The sequence below is a fragment of the Eumetopias jubatus genome, unplaced genomic scaffold (genome assembly GCF_037043125.1).
Source record: "Eumetopias jubatus isolate StellerSeaLion01/CBP00866 unplaced genomic scaffold, mEumJub1_p1.0 scaffold_2, whole genome shotgun sequence".
In the NCBI taxonomy this organism is placed as follows: Eukaryota; Metazoa; Chordata; class Mammalia; order Carnivora; family Otariidae; genus Eumetopias; species Eumetopias jubatus.
In genome coordinates this window covers 151,892,820-151,914,998 of record NW_028274808.1, presented here as the reverse complement: position 1 = coordinate 151,914,998, position 22,179 = coordinate 151,892,820, and the positions used below count along the sequence as shown (strand labels likewise).

Below are 22,179 nucleotides of genomic sequence, written 5' to 3'. Positions count from 1 at the left end.
TTATAATAATGAGATATTTTATAATGTTTCTATGTATTGCATTATATGATGTTTTGTCTGATCATGGTGTGTAATGGTCCATTATTTATTGTTTGTTTATTCACCCACTTGTTCATCCCCTCCATTTGGATATAAACTTCATGAGACATATATAAATATTGTTCACTATTTTATTTCTAGCATCTGGGAACAAGTCTCACATCAATGAATTTCAGAGATTGACAGGATAGGAATATGGCTATTAGATTAAAACAGTAAAATGAGGGTAACTGGATGATAGTTGTAGCACTGGAAATGAAAATGAGTTGAAAGACATTATTAATGTTTTGAGGTAAGATGACTGAATCAAAAGAAAACATGGTCACTGATTTGATATTAATGTTAAAGTAGAAGAATGAGAACAAAAAATAAATGGTTTCGGTGATGTGAAAAATATTTGAAACATGGACATAAAAAGGAAAGATTAAAGGGAAGTACACTGGAATAATAAGAAATAGAGTATTAGGTTTACATTAACTTAGGACATAGTTAAAGGAAGAGTTATGTAAGAAGTTATTAAAAAATTCATCTCATGTCAAGACTAAGAACTGAGAGAAGGAAAATGTGGGTGCCAAAAAATAAAATGTAAGAATGGTAAGTATGGCTGTAAAGGTAAGCAAAGAGATGACCATTTAAAACCCTATAGTGTAGTTTAAGCATTTTAGAATATCTTCTAAGAGCAACAAGGAGTCCCTGTAGTATTTTAAGAAAAAAGTTAGAAGACATATTTTTTATTAAAGAAGTTAAAAAATATGTTTTATATTTTTTTGAGATTTACTCTCATTACAATGATAAGTGAGAATTGATATGGGTAGACTGGTGGGAGAATATTTCTCTGGCACAGACAAAGAAAGATGCAATCTTGATATGGTGTTAATAGTTAGCAAGGAAAAAAATAGTAAATGATTCAAGAGAAATTTAGGAGGAAGTCTAAAAGTGAATTGTATGTAAAGTTTATAGAAAAGAAAGCCATATAGAAAGAATCCTTAGATTTCAAGTCTGGGAAAAAATATTGTGTAGTATGATGTTGATTTCCACTGCAAATATTACAAGAACAATGGTAGCAGAGACACTCTGGGGCACATTTGTTTAAGGTATTTATAAAACATTCAACTGGAGAACTTAGTTATGCACTAATTACACAGATTTGAAGTTCCAAAGTGTGGTCTGGTTGGAAATAAGCATGTATTAAGATATCAATATTAGATGGTAATTGAAGAGATGAAAAGGTGGAAGAATTTGTGTAAAATTTTACTTTTATACTTATGCGGTTAGACAATCTAACAGTTTTATATTTTAATTTTTAAAGGTAACTGCAGATATTGACAAATTCAATATACAGTAATTCCCCTTATCTGTAGTGGATACGTTCCAAGACCACCAGTGGATGCCTGAAACCATAGATAAGAGGGAACCCTATATATCCTATGTTTTTTTCCATATAAACACATATCAATGCTAAAGTTTAATTTATAGATCAAGCACAGTAAGAGATTAACAACCATAATAATAATAAAATAATTATAACATTTTACTGTAATAAGAATTATGTGAATGTGTTCTCTCTCTCTCTTTCCCAAAATACCTTATTGTAATGCAACTACCCTTCTTGTGGTGATGTGAAAGATTAACTGCCAACTGATGAGATAAAGTTAGGAGAATGACATAGAGCCTCAGGCTATTACCTACCTTTTGACATATTGTCAGAAGGAAGATCATCTCCTTCTGGAGAGCAGTTGACCGCAAGTAACTGAAACCACGGAAAGAGCAATTGTGGATAAGGGGAAACTACTGTATTAAAATCTTCATTAACAAATGAAAAGTAATATTTGAAGTTTCATTTGTGCCTCTGCTTTTCTTGAGATTGTCATATTATGAAAGATATAAAGTTAGATTTTTAACAATATTTATTTTTTGGAAATCATTTAAAGATGTTACCTAAAAGCAAATAATACTTTTAAGATGTATGTCCTATATTAAAAAGTGGATCCATTATGCATAGTTGGAGACTTTGTAGAACAATGACTTTGCACATTACTAACGCTAAGATTGCAACAACTTTTGAATATGAAGATAAATAACCACAACTGTGAGGACATTAATATGCATCAAACATTCCAACAATACATCTCACTGAAACATGATTAATCTTACACATGCTGATGATGTTTAAAGCAGAGCATTATTGAAATTAATCTTGTTCTGTGGGAGAGTTCAATGAATAGTGTTGTGTTTATAATTTCAATTTCTGGATAACATACTGAAGCTTTAGCATTTGTAATTTCACATATTTTGCTAGGTTAGACACTTTTATGCTAAAGATTATTCCATTCTTATAAAATTTTATAGAATAAAAATTCAGTTAAAATGAAGGAAAATACACTGCTTGAGAAATGAGATATTACCTTATATTAAATGACAACAGTTTAATATCTTTTGTTCCTGGTGGAGAAGTTGTGGTAATGGGGAAGCTACCTATGGACATGGAGCTCAAAAAACCTGCAGTACCAAAATCTCTCCCCTCAAAATAAACCAAGTGATGAGAAATGCTTTCTGTATAACTACTTATTTTTTAAATAGTTTATCATGTTGTAAAATTATTCTCTGTGCATAATAAAAAAAACAAACTCATTAAAGATATGAAAACTGCAACTAAAAGTCTTTTTCTCATAAGGCACCAGTTTCCCAGAGGATAAACTATGAAAAGCTTCTTTTACATTTTATACAAGTATATGTGCATTCATTCCTTTGTTTTTAGAATATCATGTTTATAAACATATTACTTTGATACATGGATTATTGAATTAACAATATACTTTGGATATCTTTATTCATCACTAAATGTAAATTTATATTTCTATTTTTCTAATAACTAATAGTTTAATAAATAACAGAAGGTTAATTTGACAATAATAATAGTATGGCAAGAGTTGGCTTAAATAAAATTGGAGAGTTATACAACAGCCAGATTAACAGGATTTTTAATGATTGATAAGTTATTTTCATTGAACATACACAACATGAGATATACAATTTTGGAACTCCAAATAAGAACACTGGAGAAAAGAATCATATTCAATGATTTAAATGAGGTACTTTGGAAGTACTATATTTTCAAGAATATAGGTAGAATCTGACAATAACAGAAAAATGAAGGAGCGAGGGCATAGGGATTGTGGGGCACTGAAATTATTTTCAAACAATGATATTTAGGGAAAGCTTTGTTTAGAATATCAGATTTTCATAAAAGTGGAAGGAGGAAGAAGCTAGACAAATGTAAAACTGGTAATAGCAGAATAAGCAAAGTGTTCAGCAAATGCAAAGACCATAAAATGTACTGTGCTTCATGTGTTTGCAGAAAAGAGAGGCAGCCAGGGTGCCTGGATTGAAGAGAGCAAGGGAAAAGCAACAAAAAAAAAAAGGCTAGAACTATGGTGACAAATCATATATAGCCCTGTAGACCATGGTAAAGATTTGGTAAGGGGTGATATTTGGAGTGTTTTGCAAACAAGAGTAAATAACTAGATAACACACACAGCCAGCTTAGAACAAAGTATATTGGGGGTAACAATGTGTTGCTGATAAATTTATACAAAAATGCAAATAGACAAGAAAAACAAAACATTCTGAAAGATTGAAAGTTGAAAGGCTGAACCTAGCGGATAGCAAAACATACTTAAAATACAGTAATTTCAGCAGTATGGTATTGGCACAGGTTATATAAATATATAATGTAATGGAGTAGTGGGGAAAGAAAGGAAAAACAGACCACCACATTTAAGATCATTTGACATAAGATGAGGACACTATAGCCATGCAGTAAGGAAAGGCTACATTTTTTTGTAATAGACTATTTTTTTTGAGAGGTGTTGGATTTACATAAAAATTGAGTAGAACATACAGGATCATTTCTAATTATCAGCAACAAATGATAGTTCCTTTTGCTCCATGTCCTTGGTAGCATTTGGTATGGTCAGTGTTTGAGATTTTAGCAATTTTAATATGTGTGTAGTAGTATCTTATTGTTTTAATTTGCATTTCCCTGATAACTTATGATGTAGACTACCTTTTCATATGCTTATTTGTCATCTTTAATCTTTCTTTGGCAAGATGTTTGTTGAAATACTTTGCTCATTTTTAAATTGGGTTGTTTTCATATTATTGAGTTTTAATTGTTCTTTACATATTTATAACAGTCCTTAGATATCTTTTGAAAATATTTTATCCATGTCTGTGTTTGTTGTTGTTGTTTTGTTGTTATTGTTGTTGTTTATTCTTTTCACATATCTTTCTCAAAGGAGAAGTTTTTAGTTTTAACAAAGTCCAAATTAACAATTTTTATTTCTTGTGTCATGCTTTTGTTTTGTACCTATGAAATCACTACTAAATCCAAGATATCTAGATTTTCTTCTATGTTGTCTTCTAGGAGTTTTGTAGTTTTCCATTTTCCATTTAGGTCTATAATCCATTTTGAGTTAATTTTTGTGAATAGTGTAAAGTTTGTGTCCAGATTCATTTTTTTCTTGCATGTGGATGTCCAGTTTTTTCAGCACCATATGTTGAAATGATCATCCTTTCTTAATTGTATTACTTTTATTGCTTTGTCAAAGATCTGTTGACTGTATTTGTGTGGGTCTATCCTGGGGTCTCAGTTCTGTTTCATTAAACTGTTAGTATATATATTCACCAACACCTTGATTTGTCTTGATTACTGTAGAGTCTTGATTACTGTAGTTTTATAGTAAGTCTTAAAGATCAGGTAATGTAAGTCCTCCAAATGGTTCTACTCCTTCAAATTGTGTTGGTTATTCCTGGTCTTCATTAAATTGGGAAGAACTTACATTGTGATAATATTGAGTCTTTTTATCCACATAGATGGAATATTTCTCAAAATATTTAGATCTTTTCTAAGTTTCATTATAAGAGCTTTATATTTTTCCTCATATATATATCCCACACATATTTTATTACATTTATATCTAAAAATTTCTTAATTGAGGTGCTTATATAAATGGTATTATGTGTTTAATTTCCAATTCCAATTGTTCATTGCTGGAATATAAGAAAGCCATTGACTTTTATATATTAACATTTTATGACAACTTTGCTATAATTGCAGTTTTAAAAAAACAGGTTTTGTCATGTATCTTAGATCATGTATCTTAAGACTGACAGATCAGGAAATAACTGCCATTCAAAAGATAATTTGTAAATCACAGATCCCAAGAATAAGAGGCATGCCACACCCATATGAGGCCACAAGAAGAAGCACCATGTTCTGTCAAGATGCAGAAAGAGTAAGTGAAAAGCATTGGCAGAAGGGTTTACTGTGGTTTCCATGGAGAAGACAAGAGAAAGTAGGGTAGGAAGGTTTAGGATTGGCTAATTTGAATTCCAGTGGGCTCTAGGGTTATAGTGGCCACTTCCAGTTGTCCTGGTAAGTGAAACTAGGATGATTAGGGTAGATAGGAATATTGCTTCTGGTAGTGTAAAAGCCACACAGAGGTAATTGGAAGCCTAAGCTATGAATTGGTTAATTTGCACATGAATAGCAGTCTCCATTTTCTCTAAGAATTGACTAGCCTTGAAAACAGCATCTCCCCAGTCAGCGAAGCCCTGGAACATAAAAAATACAATTAAAATAAGTAAGTAAGTAAGTAAATAAATAAATAAATAAATAAGAAAATGTGATTAATACAACTGCATATTAACTCCAGAAAGTTTTTTGTTGATTCTTTGCAGTTTTTTACATAGACAATCTGGAATTTGTTAAATAAATAAATACATAAATAAATAAATAAGATATTTTTATGTTCTTCTTCTGAACTTGTATACTTCTATTTTCTGTTCTTGTCTTATTGCTCTAGGAAGAATTTGTAGTATGATTTTGAATAAGACTGGTGAGAAAGGAGAATTGCTTTATTCCTGATCTTAGGAGGAAAGCATTTAGTTACTTACCGTTAAGTGTGATGTTATCTATTGGTTTTTGTAGGTATTCTTTATCAAGTTGAGGATATTCCTCTTTATTCCTAGTTAGCATAGTCTTTTTAATAAATGGCCCTGTATTTACTGGATATCCACAATCAAATAATTTAGATCTAGAAATTACAATAAACACAAATGTCAATTCCAGATAGATTATAGATCAAAACAATGACATTTCCAGAAATAAGGAAGAATATTTTCATGACCTTACTGCAGTAACATTTTCTTAAACGGAACATCACTGTAAAGGTAGAGATTGATGATTTGGATTATATTAAATTTAGCCAACTTTTGTATATCAAAATAAATCATTAAGAGAGAGGAAATGCAAGTTATGTTCTGAGATATATAGTTTCAACGTATTTATTTGGCAATAGACTCAGAGATGAAATATAAAAGTGATACACTTGCGTAACAAAACCAGACATTCCCTTACCCTCCTAGATAGGTAAAAACCTTGAAATTATACTTCTTAAGAGAAGGCACACAAAAGGACAGAAGCCTATAAAGAATGTTCTCAAAATCATTTTTCTTCAAGAAAATGCAAACTAGAACCACATTGAAATACTAAAATTATAACAAAATCTAAAAATACTTAATCAATAACACAAAAAACAAAGTGGTAATATCAGGTGTTAGAAAGATGTGGAGCAAGAATTCTCATATCCTGTTATTCTGAGTATAATTAAAGCCCATGACTCAAAATTCTGCTTCTAAGTATATCTTTCACAGAGCTGTTGACATTTGAGCACCAAAACATCAATCAGGAGAGTCTATGTTGTACTAGATGTACATATTGCTTAGATATAATATTCAAAAACAGGAAAGATTAGAAAATTCTGTATGTGCCTTCCCAGATTTGCTCTTTCATAACTAGCCATGAGATTCAAAATCTTGTTCAAAGGAGATAAATAGGAGCAATATGGTCTTAATACTTCCTCAGTCTCATTAGACAGGCTGAATAACAAAACTAGGAAGAGCAGTGTAGTTAATGTTCTATGGGGGAAATCTGAGATAAAAAACAAAAACAAAAAAACAAAAGAATGGTCTACAAATATAACTTCCTTTCCCTTTCTTTTTTCCCAGTAGACTCTTTTACTTTGCAATGATTCCACCTACCCTGTCTGAAGAAGGTACATGTGTGCAAGTATGTGCTGTGTTTTGCAATGTTTTGTCCAGATCAGTAATACACCACCTACTGCTCTTGCTCTTTTTGCACACTAATTACAAAATTCCAATGAGGCACTGGCATATAATATATGTTTCACATTTTGTTTTAGAACAAGGAGTCAGAAAATAAAGTATTAATATCAATAAATTCCCCAAATCTAAAAATAACATTTTTAACATTAAGTACAAACTTTTCAAAACACACAAAGACTAGAGGGATAAGTAGACTGATATAAATTGGAAAGTAGCAATAAATTTAAGAGATGGAGGTAAAATAATTTCTCTGAGAAATAATAATAATTTATTCTCTGTAGAATCTTGAAATGTCTTATGTTTTTGTTTCTGTACTTCTTATCAAGCTTGAGTTCCTGAAATAACTAAAAAGAGAAGATTAACAAATAGAGAGAGGGAGAGAGAGAGAAAACAGAGGAAGAACTATATTCATAGATGAAGGGGATGAAAATCAGTAACCAAAAAAGAAAAGGACTCAAGTGTCATTGGATATTTCTCTTTCCGATTGTATGCTAGAAAACAATAAACCATAGTTTCAGTATGCTGAGTGAAAACAATTTGAAGGTAAATGTGTGCTCTCTCAGCTAAATTATGTTAATATCTTATAATGGTTTCCTTGACTCTAATTGCTCTAATTGTAAAACCACTTTAATTCAGTCTTGCTTCAAAGTAATTTTTCCAAAATTACAAGTGTGATTATTTCACTCTTAACTTAAAACCATTCAATACTTTTCCATTTCTTTCATATAAAAAAAATCATTGACTCACTATGTCATTAGTGGTATAATTCCTCTTAGTTCTCTTTTTACGTCTTGTGCAAGCTAGTGTTAAACTTATTTTATTTAATCGTTGGAACCTTTCCTTTGGTCTTAGCTCTTTATAACATTTTAGAACTTAAAACTCAACAATAAGAAAACATAGAACACAATTAAAATATGGGCCAAAGACTTTAACAGACCCCTTACCGGAGAAGATATACAAAAGACAGATAATCCTATGAAGAACGCTCCACATCATATGTCATCAGGGATATGCAAATTAAAACAATGAGAAATTATTACACCTATCACAATGGCCAAAATCCAGAACACTGACACCACCAAATGCTGTCAAGGATGTGTAACAACAACAAAAAAACAAAAAACAGAAAAACTCCCTACACATAGCTGGTGGGAATGCAACATGGCAGAACTATTTTGGGGTGCCTGGGTGGCTCAGTTGGTTTAGCGACTGCCTTCGGCTCAGGTCATGATCCTGGAGTCCCAGGATCGAGTCCCGCATCAGGCTCCCTGCTCAGCAGAGAGTCTGCTTCTCCCTCTGACCCTCTTTCCTCTCGTGCTCTCTATCTCTCATTCTCTCTCTCAAATAAATAAATAAAATCTTAAAAAAAAAAGAACTATTTTGGAAGACAGTTTGGTGGTCTCTTACAAAACTAAACATACTCTTACCATAGACCCCAGCAAACATTCTCCTTGGTATTTACCCGAGTTGGAAAATTATGTATACACAAAAACCTGCACATGAATATTTATAGGAGCTTTATTCCTAACTGCCAAAACTTTGAAACAACCAAGATGTTCTTAAGTTGATAAATAAACTGTGGTGCATCAAGCCAATCTGAGAAGGCTACCTACTGTATGATTCCAACTATATGATATTCTGGAAAAGAAAAAGACTATGGAGTCATTAAAGAGATCAGAGGTGTCAAGGGTTTCAGGGAGAGGAAGGGATGAATAGGCAGAACACAGAGGATTTTTAGAGTAGTGATGCTTTTCTATATGATACAGAAATGGTAGAGACATGTCTTTATACATTTGTTTAAACTCAGAATGTACATGAAGAAGGTATGGCAGTATAAACTATGAACTCTGGGTGATGATTTATCAATATAAGTTCATCAATTACAATAAATATACCACTTTGGTGGGAGATATGGATTAAAGAGGTAGCTATGCATGTGTGAGGGCAGGGGGTATTTGGAAAATCTCTATACCAGCCTCTGAAATTTGCTGTGAACAAAAAGCTGCTCTAAAAAATAGTGTCCAATATATATTAGACTTTGCATATAATGGAATATATATTATACACCACCATAGCCCATCAGAAAGACCAAAAATTTTAAAAAGACAAATGTATATACACAAAACAAAGAAGTGTTGCTCCAGAATTCTCATATATCAGTGAGGAGAGTAAATTGGTAAAACCATTTTGGGAGAATGTTTGGCACGACCTACTAAAGCTGAACATATGCAAACCCTATGAATCAGAATTTCCATTCCTAGGTATAGAGCCTACAGAACACATACATGGATTCTCTAATGACAGGCATATGAGTGTTCATATCAGCACAATAAGATGATAAATATGGGTACCTAAATTACAGTATAATCACTTGCTGGCATACCATAAAGGAATGAAAATAAATGATCCACAACTACATGCAACAATATGTATCTTAGAAATAAAGGTGAGTTGAAGCAGCCAGATAAAAAAGACTGTATATTAAGTTTATTTATGTAAAGTAAAAAAACAGTCAAATATATTCCGTAAGAAACTGAAATGTTGATTCTCCAGGAGAAAGTGATGGTTGTTACTTGAAGGCTAAGAGAAGGCTACTTGCACACTGGCAATACTCTCTGAATCTGGTTCCTGGTTTCATAGCTCTTCAGTTTGTGAAAATTCATTGAGCTATATACTAAGGTTTAGTTTTCTATAAAACTTTAAAAAGTCTTTTTGGAGAGCTAAATACTAGTATCACTAATATGATACTTTAATATACATATAGCATATACCCAACATAGATTTTTATGTATGCATAGCAGAAATACTTAAATATCTGTAAGGATATATCCAAATACTGTGGTTGACCCTGGGATGTAGTATAAGGGTGTAGTTCAATTTTACAAGGGGAAATTTCAATTTTTTCCTAATTTTTTTATAAAATGTGAATTTCATTGTAATATAAAACAGTTTTAAAAGTTTACTAGATTGCATATTAATTTAATACAATATGTATTTGTATTTGAGCACGCTCAAACATTTCCCCATGTTAGTCACCCAGGGCTGTTCCTTTGACTGCTTCTTCCTTCTTTTCTCCTTTCTTACCTCTACCCCCCCTTTTTATCCTTTCTTCCCTATTTATACCTTTGTCTATCTTTTTTCTTTTATAGATATTGATATAAATATCCATCTGTTTCTAAATATATATTTTCATAATAAATTATTTAATGAGAATAAAATGTTAGGAGTACTAACTTAAGAGTACCAAGTCATGGTTTATTTATTTATTTATTTATTTAAGATTTTATTTATTTATTTATTTATTTGTTTATTTGAGAGAGAGCACACGAGCGAGCAGAAGGAGGAGCAGAAGGACAGGGAGAAGCAGACACCCCACTGAGCAGGAAGCCTACGTGGGGCTTGATCCCAGGACCAGAGGTCATGACCTGAGCCCAGTGCAGACACTTAACCTACTAAGCCACCCAGGAGCAGCAACAAGTCAACATTTATGCACATCTATGGATATCTTGATATACTTTGCTTTTTAATTTCCTTTAAGCATTGTGTATTAGATACCAATTTTTAACACAAAATTTCATAGTCCTCTGAAGTAAAGTTTTAGGTTTTTCCTACTATTCATAGGAAATTAATAGCCAAATGATGATCTTTACAGTTTGATTTTAACTTGTCTTCAAATTTATTATTACTACCATCACTATTATTATCATATTCTCTCCTCTTTCTCATCTACAGAACACTATACTCCACGTTCCAGTCACATCTTTGTTAACCAAGTTTTGGAATACACCATTCACTTTCAAATTTCCCACATTTCTCAAAATATTCCCTTTCAGGAAGAATTTACCCTAGTTGGGTAGAACCCTCCCCATCCTCAACACCTAGTTTGAATTTTTATCTACTGTGTGAAATATTCTCTTTTCCCACCAGCTAGAATAATTGTCACCATCTTCCATGCTTCTATACTATGTTTATATTGCTTTATAATTAACTAGAATGGAATTTATAGGGTCTTTTCCACAGTCTTTGGTTTATAATAAGCTCCCAAAGAAGGTAAAGTAATGAAATCAATATGTCTTAATGATATTATCAAAATAAAAAATATAATATTGTTATAAACTATAACATTACGTTTCCTTTTCACTGGATATTAAGCTCACTGGGAAGTAGAGATAATACTTTATGTATGATTACATATATACAACCATATTTCAATTTATAAACACACATATGCACAAAAATACATACACACATATTTTTCAGATATTCTAGAATGTAGGAGATGACGATTTTTTATTAAATAAAAATGAAATGCAAAAATGTTCTTACTCCCCCTTCCATTCTCTGGAAACTTATTTATCCTAAAAGCTAAGTTTAAAAAACAAAAAAAAACTCTGTGAAATATTTATTGAACAACTTCATTATGTTATATCTCTTTTGGTAAATATTAATGATCCCAAATCAGAGAGTTTGTCTGTACTATCTTTGATGTCCTCATTCAAACACAGTGCCCAGTTCATCTGAAGTTCTCAGTAAATATAATTTGTCACAGAAAGATTAAGTGACAAATCTCATGTATTAGAAAAAGTGAATTTTCTTAGGTTTTAAATCTCTTTATTATGATGTACAATAATATAACTATGCTCTACAATGTACATATATATGTAGAAAAATGTATGTGTATATTTATGCTTCCTGTATCTTTAATTTCAAATAGTTTGGAAATATGTTAGGGAAGCCACATGCTTATGTAATTAGCTCGAATATACATTCAACTCAGAAACATAAACAACATAAGTGCTTATTTTATATCTTGTAATTTATTTAACTGTTTTTCTCACACATTCTAGTAATGAGAAGAGAGTTATCCTTGCTTGAATTTTTTTTTTAATGCTGCTCTTTTTGTGGATTAAATGGTAAGATTGACCTATTTTATACCCAATACATAGCTTATTTATTTATTTACTTAAAATTCAATTAGCCAACATATAGTATAACATTAGTTTTTGATGTAATGTTCAATGATTCATTAGTTGCATTTAACACCCAGTGCTCATCACATCACGTGCCCTCCTTAATATCCATCAATACATAGTTTCTAAATATGTATTATTTTATTAGGATTACAATTCATCAAAAAATTATACCCTAGAGGTTTATATTTTCCCCATCAAGATTTTAAGAGCAAAACTCCTTTATTGATACATAATTTTAATAAATTATTAAATCTATTTATTTAGTTAATTTATTTAATAAATTACTGAATCTATAATTTATAAAATAATTTTTCATATATAAACAGTTAAGTTCCTAAGCATTCTTTTTGAATATATTCCTATATATGCATAACTCATTTTGTTACTTGTTGCTTTATTGTGTATTTCAGATATTGTGTTTTTCTATTTTTTACAAATTGAAAGTTTGTGACAACCCTGCACTGAGCAACAATCAGCACCATTTTGTGTCTTTGTGTCACATTTTGGTAATTTATATTTCACACATTTTCATTATTACTATTTTTTGGGGGGATTTGTAATCAGTGATTATAACTTGCTGAAAGCTCAGATGATGGTTAGCATTTTTAGCAATAAATATCTTATAATTAAGGTAGGTATATTTTTTTACACATAATGTTATTGCACACTTAGCGGCCTACCATATAGTATAAACATAACTTTAATATATGCTAGCAAACCAAAAAATTCATTTCACTCACTTTTTTTTTCTTTTTTGATACTCACTTTATTATAGTGGTCTGGAACCAAACCTGCAGTATTTCCAAGGTATGGCTGTACCCATATACAGATTAATTAACCTATAATTTAAATAAAGAATAACTCCCTTGGTAAGTAAGGACATAGCTATTGAAAGACCAAAGATAGTAAAAACAATAACAATAGTAATAATAACACTACCCACTCTGAACAATTAACCATGCAACTGGCAAGTTCCATCACCATAAGGAATTCCAGGAATTTCCTTTCCATATTAGCTAAGAAGAAAATTCAAGAAGAAGAGTCAAAGGAAATATACTTATTTATTCTTTCTTCTTTTAAAAATATTTTCATTAATATTTCAATATCATTAAAATCTTCCAAAATTTAGAAAAAGAAAAAAAATGAAAATATATTTATTTATTTTTTAAAGATTTTATTTATTTGAGAGAGAGAGAATGAGAGATAGAGAGCACGAGAGGGAAGAGGGTCAGAGGGAGAAGCAGACTCCCCGCTGAGTAGGGAGCCCGATGCGGGACTCGATCCCGGGACTCCAGGATCATGACCTGAGCCAAAGGCAGTCGCTTAACCCACTGAGCCACCCAGGCGCCCTGAAAATATATTTATATTTGTACTCGACTGACATTAATTTAAGTAAGGTGTTGAAAGTGTTTGGCACAGGATGTCATACATAAGTTAGACACACAAGAGAACACCCAGATAAACCAACACATTAAATAATAACAAGCATTACTTTTGGAAATGAAAATTTTGGACTATGGTTAAAAAAGAATTTGAGTATTTAAATTTAATTAAACATAAACACATTGCCTAAGCACATAATCAAGAATATAGTACCTCTTATGCTTACCAGTTCCAGAGAACTAAGTGCCTCATCGATGTATAAAATGTATAAGATTTCAAATTCCCAATTAATCCCATTTAATTCTTGGCTTTGTAATAACTGCACTTTCTGTGCTTTACTTTAGCATAGAATATCAGTTTATACTTGAATACTTAGTGTCTTGAGTCCAAAATACGTAGGGCAGGATAGCAACCTGGAAACAAAGGCAGAATTCCTTCTACTCCGGGAAATCTGTTTTTCCTCTTAACTCTTTTGACTGGAGAGTTCCACCCACATTATGGAGGATAATCTTCTGTGTTTAAAATCAACAATTTATCAATGTTAGTCACATCTACGAAATACCTTCACAGCAACATTTAGACTAGTGTTTGAGCAAAGACTGGGCACAAAAGTCTAGGCAAGTTGACACATAAATCAAGTTACACAGGGCAGGTAAGAACAACCTGTGCATGAATTGCATGACATTCACTGCAGAATGTTCTATAGCCTTCAGACCTTGAAGTTTATCTGGGAATTATATAAATCACCAAAATAGCACAGAAAATAGCACTGAAAACTTAACAACTTTACAGTTTTCTCATGGAATTTGCTATCCCCGTTTTCTGAATGCACTGAAAATATGTTGAAAATAATTTCCTGGATTTTTCTCTATTTGAGAATCATTAAAAGTCAATTTGCACAATAATGAAATGGTCAAGGTCCATAACCTGTGAGTTAGTTTACATGTTTACGTTAATCTTACATATCATTCTTTCATCTCCATGGAAATGCATATGTGTGTATAATAATTACTTGTATAGAGATGCCTGTTTCAAATAGACTTAAGGTTAATAGCATTAATCTATTTTTCCTTAGAATGTTATGTTTTGCCAGATCACTTTATTGAATTTCATTTTAATTCTCAGAGTATTCTCTGCTAATATTGCCATATGATAATGAAATCTAGAATTGAGAAACAAAGAATAAATTACAAAAAACAGATATTTCAGTTACTTAAGTAAGTCTGCTGTTGGTCCAGAAATGGAAACAAGTAACATTTCCCCAGGCAAGTAAAAAAGAAAACCAATGTCCCTGTGGGTTGAAAATTTTAATCATTGGGGTGCCTTGGTGGCTCAGTCGTTAAGGCTCTGCCTTCGGCTCAGGTCACAATCCCAGGGTCCTGGGATCCAGCCCCTCATTGGGATCCCTGCGTAACGGGAAACCTGCTTCTTCCTCTCACCCTCCCCCTGCTTGTGTTCCCTCTCTCTCTGTCTCTCTCTCTCTGTCAAATAAATAAATAAAATCTGTAAAAAGAAATTTAATCGTACATAGTAGTGGTAACAACAGTCTCATCTTTCTTTCTTTCTTTTTTTTTTTTTTTTATCAGTTAGCCACTCTATCTTAATGTGGTTCTCATGGATAATGATCCAACTTTGTATAGGGCCATGATTAGTTCTAATTTTTTCTTCTGTGGATATTAATCTCTAAATTTCTAGGTTTATAGCATTTGCATCTAGATCTTTGTGAACTTGTTAGTATCAGCTTATGGATTTTTGGAGGAACTGTGCTGAGCAGAACCTTGGTCCCCTCCCTTGGTATTCTTTTGAGTAAAACAATGTTATAAAAGTGGCAATGATCTTGGCTTTGACTCTGCTTGCATTGGACTTGGTCAGCTACTTTTCACTGGCTGCAGGGATCAGGATGTCACAGTCAGCTTCCAAGATGCTTCTTTTATAGGGTTTTGCCTTGGGGAAGCCCAGGATTGATCCATGTTGCAATCTGAAGTCTTCCAGTTCCTTTGGGTCTATACCATCTGGATTCCATATGCTCCCATCAGATTCACCAACACCAACATATTTAGCACCAAAACGATGTAAATATCTCATAGAGTGCAGGCCTACATTGCCAAATCCCTGAACAACGAATGTTTTACCTCCAAACCCTGGTGTCATTCCTAAAATACTCAGAAGCTTCATTGATGAAATTTTCAATCCCATGGAAGACTCCCCGGCCAGTAGCTGAGGTCCGCCCATGGATTCCGCCCTGACTGATGGGCTTACCGGTAACACAGGCATGGGCATTAATATCATAGTTCCCCCTGGTGCTGGCATAGGTGTCAGCAATCCAGGACATCTCCCACTCAAACGTGCTCATGTCTGGGGCAGGCACATCAAGGCCAGGACCAATAAAGCCCTTCTTCGCCAGCTCCATGGTAAACCTCCTTATGATCTTTTCCCATTCATTATCAGTATAGTTCTTGGGATTGATCTTAACACCAGCCTTGGCACCCCCAAATGGTACATCAACCATTGCACATTTATATGTCATCCAAGAAGCCAGAGGTTCTAGTGAGGTCAGAACTGGGGCCAGGAACACACCCGTTGCCCAAGAGCAGCCAGCTGCTGACCACTTGGGCTCTGGATGAGTCTGAGACACGCTATAAGGCTAACGCTTCTGAGCAGCAGGTGTGAGCATTTTCAGAAGGTGGCATGGTCCTCAAGTGAGTTACTGGTATTTTACATCAGCAACATAACTCAATTTTAATGATTGTAACAAAAATAAAAGCTCTTTCTCTTTATGCATTTTATTCTCTTAGAATAAAATAAGTACATGCTGCTGTAAATAAAATTGCCTTTAATCACTTACCAAGCCTAACCTTGACTCAAGCAGTGAATGCCTATAAACATAATAAATAAAAAAAGTTAGTATTTTTATAATATAAAACAGTATCATTTATAGCTTGTCAATCATGAATTGTTGTCCAGCAAAAATAAAACATCTGATGGAGAATTAATTTATCTTCATACCTGCAAATGGTGGAGGCTATTTTTGTTAAGACTGTCAGAATTTACTAACCACAATTACGACATATAGTCCAAAGAGTACAGTGACCTCCTTATCACATTAATTAATTGTTCTCCTTTGAAGATCTACTGTGTTGTCTAATTGAACAATAATTCAAGTAACGTGTCCCAGAAAAAAACCACTTGGGGTCCCACTTTGAAGTCTAGTGGTGGCTCCAAGCCCTGCCAATGGCCCCACTGGGCCTTACTTGGTGTTCTCTTTGAGAGGCCTGAATTCTTGCATACAGCATTACCATTGGGCTGGAAACAACCTTGGGTTGAGTGTTTTGTTTGGGAGTTATTTCGCCAGGGCCTTTTGACAGTAGTGTCCCAGTAAAGTACTAGAGATTATTTATTTAAGAACGAGTTTTTTTTTTTTAATCAACAATATCCTTTCAGAAATTTCTAACTAGTTTGTACATGCATGACTTATCCTGGTGATAAAAACAGCTATTAAATGTCTACCTTTTCATAAAAAAAGCCTGCTTCCTTTACTCTTTGTCCAATATTTCTGTATTTTGTGAAGGGAAAGCTTTATAAGACACTGAGTCCACCTTCATGCCTGAATCTCTTTTAGACCCAGGGCTGACAAATCCAAACCCAAATTTCATGAGTCATTTAATCACTGCATATAAAATATTTCTCCTTCCAATCACACTTTAGATCTTCTGAATCTCCTATTTTATTTCAATACCAACTTCTTTTGCAAACGTATTTCCTCTTTCTGAATGTCCTTTAAGGTTGCCATATTTAGCAAATAAAAGTCCAGGACTCCAGGCCACTTTGAATTTATGATAAACAGCAGATAAATTTTTAGTGTAAATATGTCCCAAATATTGTATGTGAAATTTATATAAAATATCTATTTGTTGTTTATCAGAAATTCAAATTTTACTGAGTGTCTTATCTCAGCTTTCAAATCTAGACCCTCTGCTGGTCTGTCATATATTACCTGCTCCACAATAAATTGTCACATGGTTTTCCACCTGACTGGAATGTATGAATCCACGTTGTTTTGCCCATAGAAGTTTGTTCATGCTTTTATAATGGCATTTAATATGATAGCTGATATATTTGTGAGCTTCAGACAGGCAGAGATAATGTCCTATTCATCTTTGCACCCACAGCACATACAAAATGTCTTTACTTTAAAAAACAGTTATTCTTTGTTGACTAGATTAATATTTTGTTTGCTACTCCTTTTGATTTAGGACTAGCCTTTGAAAGAAAGAACACAATACTAACAATAACTAATATTTCTTGAGTGTTCTCTATATTCCAGGCATTGTTTGCTGTATTATTTCTGCTCTAATGTGATATATGAATTGTAGCAAAACCTCAGATTCTGCACAATCATGCATTAAAAATATAGACGAAGAACAGGAAACTCAAATCATATGCATTTTTGTAATCAGAGTACCAACAATTATAAAAATTCTAATAATTATACTAGGGCATATACAAAACAGGTTAATTTCTAATAAGTAACAAAATACTACGCTAGAAATAATACTTTACATTAGAATGAATAAAATGGGACAGAGACTTGATATAAAAGGTAAAGGAATGGATGGAACTGGAGGGTGTTATTGCTGAGTGAAATAAGTCAATCAGAGAAAGACATGTACCATATGATCTCACTGATACGAGGAATTCTTAATCTCAGGAAACAAACTGAGGGTTGCTGGAGTGGTGGGGGGGTGGGAGGGATGGGGTGGCTGGGTGATAGACATTGGGGAGGGTATGTGCTATGGTGAGCGCTGTGAATTGTACAAGACTGTTGAATCACAGATCTGTACCTCTGAAACAAATAATGTAATATATGTTAAGAAAAAAGAAAGAAGAAGAAGATAGCAGGAGGGGAAGAATGAAGGGGAGTAAGTCGGAGGGGGAGACGAACCATGAGAGACGATGGACTCTGAAAAACAAACAGGGTTCTAGAGGGGAGGGGTGGGGGTATGGGTTAGCTTGGTGATGGGTATTAAAGAGGGCACATTCTGCTTGGAGCACTGGGTGTTATGCACAAACAATGAATCATGGAACACTACATTAAAAACTAATGATGTAATGTATGGTGATTAACATAACAATAAAAAATTTAAAAAAAAGAAGCAAAAAATAGGGGTGCCTGGGTGGCTCAGTCAGTTAAGTGACTGACTCTTAAAAAAAAATGTAAAGGAAGCGCTATGGTTGTTTAGTTGTAGAGACATGATAAGAGTGTACAAATCTGGTGGAACTATGAAATAAGCATATCCAGGAGAGATTATGGTGCTAAACTGAGCAACAGAAAGAAGATGAGATGATTGGGTATCGTGGAAAATATTGCATTGTATTACAGTTTGCTGTTTCCTGTTGTGTATTTCACTTTGAGTGTGATTGCTTTTATCTGGAGGAACAAAAAATATATCTTAAAAATGTTAGGGAAGGGGCGCCTGGGTGGTTCAGCCAGTTACGCCTCTGCCTTAGGTTCAGGTCATGCTCTCAGGGTCCTGGGATCAAGCCCCACATCCTTTTCCCTGCTGAGCAGGGAGCCTGCTTTTCCTCTCCCTTTGCCGTTCCCCCTGCTTGTGCTCTCTCTCTCTCTCTCTCAAATGAATAAATAAAATCTTAAAAAATAAATAAATAAAGTGCTATTTTAAAAAAATTAAATGTTAGAGAAAATGTAGTATGGACAAATTCTTTGTTAGAGTAACATCATTCCTTATTTATCAATTGCGTATAAGCTATTTTACATTATAGAAACCCATTAAGGTGCTGATTTCATAGGCTAATTTTCCCAAAAAAAGCTATACACTTAAGAACTAGTTTTTATTATTATTTTAAGGAGAAAATATCTAGGGAAAAAAAAGTTTTGTTACATGTCCATGGGAATACAACTAGCAAAATTGGAGCCAGGGTTCCAATCTAGACCATTGGAGTGCATAATCCTCACTGTTATCTATGAAGATGGGTTTTCATTTTTGAATTGTTGTTTTTCTATTGAAGTTGTAAGTATTGATATTGATATTTCAAAATTCCATGATTGATAGGCCTAGAAACATAAAAAATTCCATCTTTATGTCCTCATGCTATCTACAGAACATAACATGAAATTTAACATGTTGATTCCATCTTTTTTTCTAAGGAATCCTTTTTTGAATTACAGTATTTTAATCTCAAAATGTTAAAATTGGTTTGCAATTCAATAATAGTTATGACGTTCAGATCTCATTTATCAAATTTGATGCCTTCAGATCTATAGAGATAAACCCTTGAGAGGCATGTTAAATTTTATAAACTTTTCTCTGCTTCAAGCTAATTTAGCCATTGCTGGAAATATTATTCAAGTAGAGCAATCATATTCTATTTCTCTGAAATTCAGAATTTTGATTGACGCTTTTCACTCACTTTTTGATATGATTAGCATTATATTATGCAAATTTAGGAAAAGTGAAGCAATCATATCCTATCACATGAATAAAAAAAGCAGAAAAAGCAATTTACAATATTTAAGAAGAACGAGGCATACTTTCACAGAGAAGAGAGGACAACAGACAATGCATCTGTATTTTCTCACTTATTGATAGTTTTCTAGTTCCTGGTACCGTCCAAGATTTAGCTAATCTTTTGCTCTTAGTTTATAAGAACCACTATACATCACTAGGAAAGGCTTTTTTTTTTAAAGGGATACACAAAAATATTTTAAATAATGTTTTCTTTCAAATGTACATGCTATTTCATTACTTAAAGAAATTTTAAATTATAAATTAAATATAATTTTATAGTACCTAGGTTGATCAACCTTAAATATTAATGGCATAAAAGAATAACTTGTGTGAAGATAAATTACATTATGTGAATTCAGTAGTTCTTTGCTGCATTAAATTAAAACAAACAATAAAAACCTTATGCTATATTACCATATATTTTTCTTGAAATCTTACAGAAATTCCTCATAATACTTGGAAATAAAAACTGACTCTCCTTATGGAAAAGGAACTTACTAGCTATATATTTTTATATATAAAGGGCTTTAGAGCCCAAGACTAAACATTTTAAACAGGCCAAAAATAGTGACATATCTTGAAAGAAATCCAGCACTACTAGTTTTTGGCAGCAGGGAAAATATTTTCTATTAGAATTCGGTTTTTTTTTTGGTCTCAAAAAATGTCATGATTGTTCTTGATAATTTACATTAAAAATGAAATCCTTAAATATTCTTTGAAGTTTTATTTTATCGTTTCAAAAAGTATACAATGTTATGCTTTACAGTATGCCATTGATTATACTTACCTAATGCAAATTATATATTATACAGTAAAATCAAGGTTTGAATGTAATTTTCTTTGATATCAAGTTCAAATCTGCTGATTTCTTTTATTATAAGATGAAAGACAGACACATGGGAAGAAGTAAGAATGCATGATTTATTCCAGTTCAAAAAACAGAACACAAATTCTACAAAGCTGATGAGGTTTTTCAGCAGCAGTAGACAGTGTTTGTCAGAAGCAACATTTGGGCAGCCCGACGCCTGCTTTAACACATCATTTTCAAAGTAAAAAGAATCAGTGAATCCAACCAAATGGGTTATCTTCCCTCTGTTTTCAACTGTCTTGCCATTGGCAGTGTGAGTCTCCTCAAGCAGCTCTATAAGCTAATAAAAGCTTTAAGTAATTCAGAACCACCTGTATGAGGATACATTGAATTTTTATTCTTGCTTTCAAATAATAAAACTATTATGATAATCCCCCAAAGCTACTACTTGTATTTTTGCGCTACAGAAAGATTTTCTGTTGCATACAAGTGAAAGTATACTATCTTCCCACAAAATGTAGAAAAATATCCAATCTTGTGTTTAGATGTAGCATAATTTTCTTTCTTAAACTGTGTGCCCTTATAATGAGTAGCTTTTAACTATACTTAGGGATGAAAGCCTAAATTAAATATCAACACTTCAATGGTTGGTCATGGTATTCATAAGAAATTCTCTTTTATGCAAATAATGTATAAACTAATCTGAATTATAAATTTACTGCTAATTTGGTAGCTAAAAATAATGTAATTGCTACAGTTTTGCCAAGAAAAGCAAGGATATTTAAAAAAATAATTTTAAAACTTCAAACACTGTAAGATAATTTTGAGTAAAGAAATCTGCAGACTACACTGGAGACTCTCTAAGCTGCTTCATATGGTTTGTGCTGTTGAAATGCTTTGTAGGTAGCAATACATTGCCCAATTGTGTATTTTTTGGTGTTATTAGTAGCTCTTAATTTTGCATATCATCGTCAAATAGGAAATACACTTTAATAGCACTGAGTCAAGATTTTTTAAAAAATGTATTTCATTAAATTATTCATTGATAGCTATTCATTTGCCATCATTTGGTGCCAGGCACTCTTCCAATCCTTAAGGATATAGCATTGAACAAAAAAGCAGCTGTCACCTTCTTATGGAACTTATATACTAGTGGGAAAGATGATACAAAAAATGTAAAATATAAATGATGTTAGGTAGTGATAAGCATTCTGTAAAAACAGATATGGAAGGTTTAATACATTTCAAAAGAAATATTGGG

The 22,179-nt window shown here is 32.6% G+C and overlaps 1 pseudogene; it reads right to left on the bottom strand.

The window, feature by feature from the left end:
• Positions 1 to 15,320: 15,320 nt before the first annotated feature.
• On the bottom strand, positions 15,321 to 16,116 carry LOC114206686 (glutamate dehydrogenase 1, mitochondrial-like; annotated as a pseudogene).
• Between the last annotated feature and the right edge of the window lie 6,063 nt (positions 16,117 to 22,179).